Genomic DNA, 6,750 nt, shown 5'->3' with positions numbered 1-6,750 from the left:
GCAGATCTCGAATTCGAGGCCAACCGGTCTACTGAGCCAAGTTCCAGGACAGCCAGAAAAGCCCTATTTCAAAAAACAAAACAAAACAAAACAAACCCCAAACCAAAATCAAACAAACAAACAAAAAAAATCCAAAATTTAATGTAAGGATTTTATGAACTACAATACCTTCTCAAGTGATTATCAAATTCTTATAAAAAGGAGAGGCTTCATTTGATGAAATATGATTATCAAAAATCTATTTTACTACATTTTATTTGCCTTATAGATGGGTAGTGGTTAAGGAAGTCAAAGGGCAACTTGCTAGGCATTGGTTCTCTCCTTCTACCGTATGGTTTTGGGAATTCAAATTCGGGTCCCCAGACTTGACAGCAAACACCTCTACCCATTGAGCCATCTTGCCTGCACTATTTTAGTCTTTGAGACAGGGTTCCAATCTGTAGTCCAAGATAACTTGGAACTGGCACTATAGACCAGGATGCATCAAAAATGTAGCATCATTCCACCTCACCTTCCAAGTCGTGGGATTACAGGCACATGCAACACCATACCCAGCTAAAATTCTTTCTTGAATCAATATCCAACATTTCTACAAATATTAGGTTATAATATAATGATTATTTTTTTTACAAATTTAATGTGAGGATTTAATATGACAAGGCAGAGACAGAAGATCTCCGAGTTCAAGGCCAGCCTGGTCTACAAATCAAGTTCCAGGATTACACAGGGTTACACTGAGAAACCTTATCTTGAAAAACCAAAACCAACCAACCAAACAAACAAACAAACAAGAAACCAAGAGTTAGGGAAGAAAAATATGAATACGGTAGTTCACAACTGTCATTTTAGCACTCTAGGGGTAGAGGCAAGAATGTGGAATTAAGGCAAGCCTCAGCTATATAGTGCATGGTAAGCCAGCCAGGGCTGGAGGATGCTGTCTCAGAACAAAGACAATTTGGAGAAGCATATGCTCAACTTGACTGTTAAATCTGAGTGCAACTTTTTAGGAGGACAATTTTGAGATCTATAGATTCTCCAGCCCAATAATGCTACTAAGAGGCATTTATTATGCACATATACAAAGAAAAGGTATAAGAATATTACTGATCCACTGGGATATTAGAAACAGAAGTCTGGAAATCACATGGCCATCAAAGGAAACCTTTTACATAAATTATGGGATATCAGTAGAACACTGCACTCTGGGTAAAGGGTTCTCTAGAGTCCCAATCTTCTGGGATTAAATGGGTATACTACCTTGCCTGGGCCTAAGCTTTTCATGGCCACTATGCCTCAAGATCTCCATGTCAAGATCCAGGTCAAAAGCCTGTGTCTTCCAGCCTCAAGATCTGGATCACAGGTTCTGGATTGTAGCTCATTCCAGATGTAGTCAAGTTGACAAGCAGGAATAGCCATCACAGCAGAGGTGAGCCTTATTTTGAAAAAATGAGTCCAAGAGAGTGCTAAGATTAGAACCCAGAGCCTAGAAGAGCTGTTACCGCCCACGTGGAAATGGAAAATCAGGAGAGGCCTGTCTCAAGGGAAGGGAGGAGAGGTCAGCTCTAAGCTTGTTTACACTCAGGTACCAATGAGACATTTAAATGGAATCATCTAAGTGGCTACGAAAGAAGCTGGAAGACTAGATTAAGTCTTAAGTGGTATTGATTTGGGAATTGCTTTTTGTAGAGTGAGACTGCAGGGGCAAGAGGAAGGAGAAAAAGAGAGGTGGGAAGAACAGTTACATGTGAGGAAGGAGAGGAACTAGTCAAAGCAACAGTGCTCTTTGCACAATGGAGAAGGAATATACAGAAATAGTCTTCTCTAGGTACTTGGCCATTGGAATATATATGTTTATTTGTATATTGTTAGACATTATATGAAGAATGCTTTATTAAAGGAGAGGCTGATGATTACCTCAGATTTGCTCAGTAAAGGATTCGAGTTGACTGGGTTCTGAAGAGCATTAGAAGAAGATGGCAAAATATTTTTGACTTCAACCTTATTAGGAAGTATGCATTAGATGTCTGAATCCATTCGCTTATTTATTTGACAACTATTTGTTGAATACCTAGTTTTTGGAGGAACTGTTTTAGACATTTAGACTAGTCAGCGAACAAATCGGACAAGTACAAAAATTCCCTTCACTAAAGGAACTCACGTTATAGTAAGGAGACATAGAAAATCAACACATAAATTATGTAGTATGTTTTTAGACTGTAATTTTGTATATACATGTGTATGTGCATGCATGTAGAGGCCAGAAGTAGACTTCAACTTCTTCCTCAATTGCTCTCCACCCCTTTTTTCTCCTTTTTAAAAATACAGGGCTCTTAATGAACCTGGAGACCACCAATGTAGCTGGACTGGCTTGCTAGGAAACCCCAGAGCTCCTCCCATCCTCACATTGCCAACACTGAGATTGCAAGCATATATTACCGTACCCAGTTTTTTTTGTTTTGTTTTGTTTTTTACATGACTGTTAGTATTAGTGATCGAACCAGGGTCCTCCTACTTGCACGGCAAACACTTTACGTTCAAGGCATCTCTCCAGCTCCTCTAAAAGACTGGAGCTTGCTGTGCAGATCACACTGGCCTTGAACTTATAGATCCACCCACCTGCCCCTGGCCAGATTAAAGGCACGCCACCACCTGCCTAGGATGGTCAGTGTAGGTCTTGCTGAGATAATATTAGAGCTGACTTGAAGGTGAAGGAGTTAGTCATTTTATGTAGAAGTGTCAGGCAGAAGCCCTATGTTTGGAGCATACCTAGCAGGTTTGAGATACAGGGAGGCTAATGTAGCTGGAGCAGATGGATAGGAGGGAGATGGATCTGAGAGACAGGAGGAAGGGGAGTAGCAGGACCTCTAAGGTCTCGCAGAAGCCTATATAGTATAGTATCTTGTCCATAGTAGGTTCTCAGTAAGCATTTGGCCAAAATTACCTGTCGCAGCCCAGATAATTTTGTGTACTTAGTTGATTTATTTGTGACTCCATCTCAGGGTCCTCCCAATGGTTCTACATAAGTGTAGCACAGCACAGTACATAGCAGGGATCAAAGCAAACGCTGTATCGTTGGGACCAGAAAGAGGAAACTCATGTCAGTACTGTGGCTGCTGGATAACTCTTAGGCCTTTTTAAAAGTCCACGCGGGTCAGAGCAGGTGCTCATTCTGTTCATAATCACAGACTGCATCCTGGTCAAAACCTCCCAACCCTGGGATGTAGATCCATATTTTCAGCCTGAGAGGAACAGTTTAAATGATTAAATTCCTTCTGCCTTCAGCTGAAGTGCTCTGAATTATCCTCTGGAGATGATGCTGACACTAGTACACATCTCAAGTGGCTATGAGATTTGTGCTTTAACTGGTCTCCAAGATCACCAAGCCTTTCCTAGCTTACACTTGGTTGCAGTCAATAGGTACCAGTTAAATGAAGGAATAAATAACCCCCCTTTTTTTAAAAAAAAAAAAACAAAAAACAATTTCTTTCTTATAGTCCATGTTTCCAGCCTCCAAAATGCAGACTATTCTAGGGAACTTTGACCACAGGAACATCAGTCTCATAAAAGAGGAAGGAGGCAAAGGGAAAGATAGAAACCTCATTAGCCATCGACGAACTGTTAAGGCACAGAGGACAAAAACCACAGGGAAGGACAGGCTATGTGAGTTCTTGGCTCTTTAGGTCCAACAAAGTGAGACAAGCTGATTATTAACCTTGGGTCTAATCTTGAGCTGTCTGAATATGTTTTAACACTATGCTAAGAAGTTCAAAGTTTGGAGATGGAGTCTTAACTAGAAACAAAACTGTTCCCTATGTGGGGCAGGAGAATGATCTAGAAGACCAATGAATAGGCAAGCAAGGGAATGCCTGAAAACAGAGACTGGTCAGACACTAGCATCATCTTTCTGTGAGGAAATGCCATGGATTTCAAGCAAACAGAAAAGGGAGTCATTGTTTTCCCCTCTGTTTGGTGGCAGTGCTGAGGGGGCAGGTCAGGCCTTCGTGCACGTTAGGCAAGAGGTCTATCAGTGAGCTACATCCCCAGAGCCTTCACCACATTTCCTTTATAATTATGTCCGTAAATAGATCTGGAGACTTCAAGTGTTAATACCCTTTTCATCCTTAGCTCTTGCAGACACTTCTGAGCTGCTAATTGCTGCTACCTTTCGGTTTTCTTTAGGCCTAGGCTCAGATAAGTGTCAGTTCATGTCACAAAGACCTTCCTGTCAGGGTCTTAGAGACGGCTCCATGGGAGCAGTCATGCTTGCTCCCCTGACTGATGCCTGAGTTCACAGGGTCACAGAACTGACTCCCATAGGTTGTCTCTAATGTCTCTAATGTGCCACATACATGTGCATAGTGTCTTTAGTGTCTTTAGTAACACACACACATTAAATCAATATAAAAATTCTCTTCATAAGATCATCCTATGGACCACAGACCTTTTCATCTTAAGTTCCACTGTTTTTATAATACCGAAAGGCAGTGACCTCATTTTGAATGTAATTAGCAAAAATTAGGTAGTTTGTTTCACTGGTTATTCAAATATATATATATTTATTATTAAATATATATTTAAATGTTGTATATGTCTGCACATTACCCATAGAAGCTATAAAGTGTTAGATTCCTTGGAACTGGAGTTACAGGCAGTTTTAAGCTGCCATGTGGATGTTGGGAGTCTTCTGCAGTAGACACTCTTTTTTTTTTTTTTTCCCTTTTCTTTTTTTCGGAGCTGGGGACCGAACCCAAGGCCTTGAGCTTGCTAGGCAAGTGCTCTACCACTGAGCTAAATCCCCAACCCCTGCAGTAGACACTCTTAACTGATAGGCTGTTCCTCCAACCCATTTTGGTGATTTTTAAAATATATGCATGTACACACACACACACACACACACACACACACACACACACATTTTATTTTATACATAGGAGGGTTTTACCTGTCTACACCATGAGTGTGCCTGGCTTTCATGGAGACCAGAAGAGGGTGTCAGATTCCCTGGACCTGGAGTTACAGGTGGTTGTGAGCAAGGATGTAGTAGGTGTTGGGAACGGAACCTAGATCCTCCACCAGAGCTGAAAGTGCTCTTAATGGCAGAGGCATCTCTCCAGCCTGTTTTATTCATTTTTCAAAAAAGATTTATTTTATGTAAGTACACTGCTGCTCTCTTCAGAAACACCAGAACAGGGCATTGGATCCCATTACAGATGGTTGTGAGCCACCATGTGGTTGCCAGGAATTGAACTCAGGACCTCTGGAAGAGCCAATATGCTTTTAACCTCTGAACCATCTCTCCAGCCCCTGCTTTATTCACTTTTTAAAGAGTCTCATTAGACCAGGCTGGACTCAAACTCATGATATTTGTGTCCCAGCCTGCAGAGTGCTGGGGTTATAGGCATGTGCCACCACTGGTCTAGCTTATTAGAATTCTGTGGTGCCGTGTGTTTGTGTGTATACCCAGAGGATAAAAGACCACCTTGGGTGTCATCCCTCAGGAGCAATCTAACAAATACCCCTTCACATACACACTGAAATAGAGGTTCACTATCCTGCAACTTACCAACTAGACTAGGTTGCTGGTCAATAAGCCAGTCAGTATCTGTCCGGTGCTAGGATTCCAAGTGCAGGTCATCATTTATGTCGTCGTCGTCATCATCATCATCATCATCATCATATTCTCTCTCTCTCTCTCTCTCTCTCTCTCTCTCTCTCTCTCTCTCTCTCTCTCGGTTTTATTATGTAGCCCTAGCTAGCCTTGGATTCACTAGAACAGGCTGGTCTACCACATCTGCCACCGTGCTCACAGTGGAGCAGGCGGGTGGGGAAGATTCCATGGGCTCTGGGAGTCAAATGTAGGCCCTTGTATTTGCAAAGCAAGGCCTTTACTGACTGAACTATCTCCCTAGTCCCAGTTTGCTAGACTCGGACTCCTGTTCATCAGTATGGACTTCAGGCTTTACATCTGGAGAACTGGAAGAGGAATCCTCAACCCTCCCCTCACACTCAACATTCTTCTTTGTAAATGAGGTTTTGTTTTCTTTTCAAAGAATGTTGGGGGAGAAAGGGTTTAGTTGATCTTGAACTATTCCATTGAGTTTTGTTTCTGGTACACCAGATCACTTGTCACTTAAACCCAAGTCTTTCTTGTTTTTCACTTTTTCTCGATCTTGTTCTTTTGGGAGTAGTGGGTGAAGGCGCTGCTGCTCGTCCCCAGATGCTGAGAGACCATGCATTGTTTAGGTGTGGGTGGGAGTTTGAGGGGGGACATTGTTTTCGCAACAGTTTGGGATTTAAAAAATCAACCATTGAAACTTGAGATTTCAGTGTGCGTGTTAGGAGAATATAGGTTTTTGGTTTTCTTTTTGTGTTTGGAGACTCCATTTCTCCCCTGTAGCCTTGTCTGTCCTGGAACTTGTTCTGTAGGCCAGGCTGGCCTCGAACTCAGAGATTCTCCTGCCTTTGCCTCTAGTGCTGGAATTAAAGTTGTGTACTACCACTACGGGGCAGAATGTAGTTTTTTTAAAAAAAAATGGCTCCGTGTGTGTGTGTGTGCGTGTGTGTGTGTGTGTGTGTGTGTGTGTGTGTGTGTGTGTGTGTGTGTGGTGCTGGAGATAGAACCTAATTCCCATTCCGGGATTTTTTTACACCATGTTGGGCAGTTTTACTGGTCACCATCATTGCAAGGCAAAGTCAAGTTCTGTGACACGGGAGCCCTCAATGAATGAAAACACAAGTAGAGGATTCATG

The sequence above is a fragment of the Rattus rattus genome, chromosome 5 (assembly GCF_011064425.1).
Source record: "Rattus rattus isolate New Zealand chromosome 5, Rrattus_CSIRO_v1, whole genome shotgun sequence".
NCBI classification, from domain to species: domain Eukaryota; kingdom Metazoa; phylum Chordata; class Mammalia; order Rodentia; family Muridae; genus Rattus; species Rattus rattus.
Note: the sequence above shows the minus strand (reverse complement) of the source record.